Raw genomic sequence first — 4,518 nt, forward strand, 5'->3', positions numbered from 1 at the left:
CCAACGCTATGGTTTGAACTTTTTCCCTCCAAAATTCATGTTCAAATCATTCTTTTTAGAGATTGGATCTTGCTATGCTGCCCAGGCAGGAGTTCAGTGGCTATTCATACATGCAGCGTCATCACACACTACAGCCTTAAACTGCTGACCTCGGGAGATCCTTCCACCTCAGCCTTCTAAGTAGGTAAGACTACAGGCACATGCCACAGCACCCAGCTCAAATTTGAAACTTAATCCCCTTTTTGCTCTTCTGCCATGTGAGGACATAGAATTCACCCTTTTTGCCCGTAACCTTCCACCATGTGAGAATACCTACACAGAGCCATCTACGAGAAACAGGCCACCAGACACCAAACCTGCCAAGGCCTTGATCTTGTACTTCCCAGCCTCCAGTACTGTGAAGAAATACATTTCTGTTTTTAATAAATTACCCAGTCTCACATTTTGTTTTAACAGTGCAAATGGAGTAAGACATTAAATAATGAACTTGTATCCAGACTATATAATGAACTCTTGCCACTCAAAAAGGATAAGACGACACACAAAAAAAAAAATGAGTAAAGATTTGAACACTGCACAAAAAAAGACCTCGAAATGATAAATAAGCATTTGACAAGATAAATAAGCATTAGTCACCAGGGAAGTGCAATGTCAAACCATAATGAGATAGCATGACTAGAAGTGCTACAATTAAAAAGCATACCAACTTTTGGTGAGAATATAGAGCACCAACGAATATCATACACTGTTAGTGGGAATGTAAAATGTTTATTAAAATGTTTAGCAATTTTTAAAAATCTGAAACACACCTCCACTACAAAACAGCCTGATCACTCCAGTGAAAATGAAAGCATAAGTCCATGTAAACATTTGTACATGAATGTTCATAGTAGTTTGATTTATAATAGGCAAAAACTAGAAAAATCCAAATGTCTATTAACTGTTGAATGAATAAAGCATTCTACTCAGCAATAGAACGGAATGAACTATTGATACATACATCGACATGGATGAACCTCAGAATAATTATACTGAGAGAAGCTAGACCAAAATAGAAGAGTATACACTGCATGATTCTACTTACATAAAATTCCAATCTCTAGAAACAAAAAGCCGATAAGTTATGGTGTCTGGCTTAGTACGCTTTTGTAAATGCTACATGAATTATTTAAAAGAATACAGATCCCCTAATTGTTTAATATAATTACTTTATTTCCATTATATTAAATTTTAAAATTTTGCTAATCTTCTTTAGATTTTTTCTTTCTCTTAATACATCAGTTACTGAGAGACATTTGTTAAATCTTACACTATGTTTATTATTTATTACTTTTCCCCTGAAATTCTGTTGATTTTGGCTTTACATATTTTGAGGTTGTTATTAATTGCAAACAAGTTTATAACTGCTACATCTTACTGAGAATTTTCCTTTTTTCATTATTATTTCTAATAATGTTTCCTGACCTAAAGTTTATTTTTTAATATTAATATAGCTACCCCAGACTTATTTCTGTTAGTAATATCCAGCTCTAGCTTTTCCCATTCTTTTACTCTCAACCTCTTTGAATGCTGAAGTTTAAGCGGTTCCCTTACATCTACATTTTGTAATAATAATATCTGTTCCAGTTAATAAATTCAGTTCATTCATTCATTGTAATTATTTGTACATTTTGACACATCTGTCGTTATTTTGTACTTTCTATTTACAGTATTCTGATTTTTAAATTATTTTTCTATTTTTTTCTTGTTTCTCCCTTCTAACTTCTATTTTGCTGATCAAGTTCCCGTTGTTCTTTAATTTTCTCCACTGGTTAAAAATACAAACATTCTGGGCCAGGCACAGTGGCTCACAGCCTGTAATCCCAGCACTTTGGGAGGCCAAGGTGGGCAGATTGCTTGAGCCTAGGAGTTCAAGACCAGCCTGGGCAACATAGCAAAACCCTGTCTCTACAAAAAAAATACAAAAATTAGCTGGGAATGGTGGTGTGTACCCCTGTAGTCCAAGCTACTTGGGGGACTGAGCCTGGGAAGTCAAGGCTGCAGTGAGCTGTGTTCACACCACTGCACTCCAGCCTGGGTAACAAAGCAAGACCCTGTCCTAAAAAAGAAAAAAAAATTATTCATCCAGAAGTAACTTAAAATTTTACCTAATTGCTTGGTAAAAGTCAAAAGTTAATCACATTTATATACACTTTCTGAACAACACAAAAACTAGGAAATATTGGAATTTAATCATATGGGGTTCTTTTTTGTGGTATTTTACTTCCATCTTGTTCATATCACCTCCTCCCTCCATTACAGATGATTTATTTATTTTCAGTACAGATTCTTATTTTTACAATTAAAAATTTCAAAGGTACCCATTGGGAATTGAACTATTATGTTTTTTCTTCTTTCTAGAGATTATATAAATGTTTTCTGGTAAGTAGTTCACCACATATTGCAGCAAACCAAAGCAAACAAATAACTAGTAAAGCTTTTTATTACCTCCTACTCATGCTCAGCTGGACCAATGGAACACATCTCAGTAGGAGAGACTTAGGGCAGGAGGAAACTGCAGAGTCCCTACCTAACCCAGAGAACCTAACGAACTGGTTTATACAGAAAGGATTTTCAGCAAACATACAAACACACCAACACGTTGTTATAAGAACAAGATATCTTTTAGTCTATTTCTAGCAAACAGCATACGTTCATAGGTACCCAGTAAAACAGGAATGAATGCCAACATAGAATGTATTTTTGCCTTCACAGCATTGACTAAAAAGCACACAGCATATAATATTTTGATCTATAAGTGGGTAATCATGGAAGTTCCAAGATCATACCCACTAGGTTAGCCTGAGTATTCACCTATAAAAATTTTTAAAAAATTAAAACTTAAAAGAGACTTCTAGAAACAATGGGATTAGCAGAAGACAGTGACACAAGGACTACAAATGTCAAAACGAGGAGTTGTTTTTTGCATGTAGCTTTTATGTAAAGGACATCTCTTTCCATTGATTCCTATGGCCAAGACAAGCTGTGGTCATAGAAGATTCCAAAATCTCAAGATGGGCAGGTGGCTTGAATAACACCCTAGATAAATATCGGAAACCACACTGAAGCTGAAGGACTGAAACTCTGACTCATGTAAATAAGAGGTGTGGGTGCACAAAGATTCATGTAAAGCCTGCTGGGACAGAGGGTGTTGATGGTGGATTATTCTACACTGTTACACAACAACATGTATACTGGAGGAAGGGGCCTCCCAGGTGGAATGATTGACATGGCCTGCTCCAGAGGAGTCGAACTCAGAAATACCTGAGAGAGGTGGCTACTTGAGGAGGGGAGGAGTACCAGGGTTACCAATTGGGAGGATTATTAAGGTTAATGAATACAATAAGGTGTTTCAGGGGACATAGGTCCAGGAGGGTTAGGTCATTTTGGTTTTGACCTATTGACACTTAGTACGAATGAAGAATTGCAGAACAGAGTCAGTCTTTCCAAGACATATTCTTCTGTCATCATCATGAGCAGACTCTGTTGGCTTATTGGGTCGGTGACATCCAGAATGATCCCATTTATTGGCTGGAGGTAGGACCTAATGTTGCAGATTGTTCTGAAAAGCTGGTATAGATGATGTGCACAACAAAGTCACCACTGGACCACTGCTTAAGTCCAGTCCCCAGCCTTCTTTTTCTGCTCTGTAGTCCAAAACCATTTATTTAAAAGCCAAAACATTGGTAAAGGTGAGCAGCATGTCGAATATGTCACCAGTCACTTCATCCTTATGATGCTGTAACATAGTTATGAAAACTGCTACGTTGAATTCAGGAATCTGCTACAGAGATTATTCTTCAACATATTTTTTCTGCCAAAAAATATATTTATTAAAATAGGCATGTAGGTTAGTTTATTCTCTTCCATGTCCTCAAAACTCCAGGTAGTACTTATCTATGAAATTTCTCTGTAATAAGTGGAACTTTTCATACATGACAACGTCCTCTAATTATGCAACCACAGCATCAAATTCTGCATTAGAGGCAGAGAAGGACAGATTGAAGTTCTCTTCTTCTAAAGTACCCATGGCCCCCTCTGCTGCCATTACCTCCCCCGAGTAGGCAAGCGGGTGAATTGGGCTCCTGCCCTGCCAGCAGTCCAACTCATATGGAAGGCATGGCGGTCAGCCAGCTGGGGGCAAGCCTCGTGGCCCAGGCCACCCCCCGCTCACTGCCTGGCCGGGTGAGCACCCGCATGCCAAGCTTGGCCTCATGCTCCAGCTGTGGCCACGCAGCCCACTAGCTGGGCCTCTTCATCCCACCAGGCTGCTCTGCATGCACCGCAAGAGATGATGATGATGATGATGATGATTATAATTTTGAGACAACACCTCCCTCTGTCACCCAGGCTAGAGTGCAGTGGCGCAATCTCGGCTCACCACAACCTCCATCTCCCAGGTTCAAGTGATTCTCCTGCCCCATCCACCCGAATAGCTGAGATTAACAGGCTTGTGCCACCATATCCAGCTAATTTTTG

At 38.7% G+C, this 4,518-nt stretch overlaps 1 pseudogene; it reads right to left on the minus strand.

The window, feature by feature from the left end:
- Window positions 1-3,583: 3,583 nt before the first annotated feature.
- LOC117066499 lies at window positions 3,584-4,069 on the minus strand (annotated as a pseudogene).
- Between the last annotated feature and the right edge of the window lie 449 nt (window positions 4,070-4,518).

This window comes from Trachypithecus francoisi, unplaced genomic scaffold, assembly GCF_009764315.1.
Source record: "Trachypithecus francoisi isolate TF-2019V2 unplaced genomic scaffold, Tfra_2.0 Lachesis_group20, whole genome shotgun sequence".
Classification (NCBI taxonomy): Eukaryota; Metazoa; Chordata; class Mammalia; order Primates; family Cercopithecidae; genus Trachypithecus; species Trachypithecus francoisi.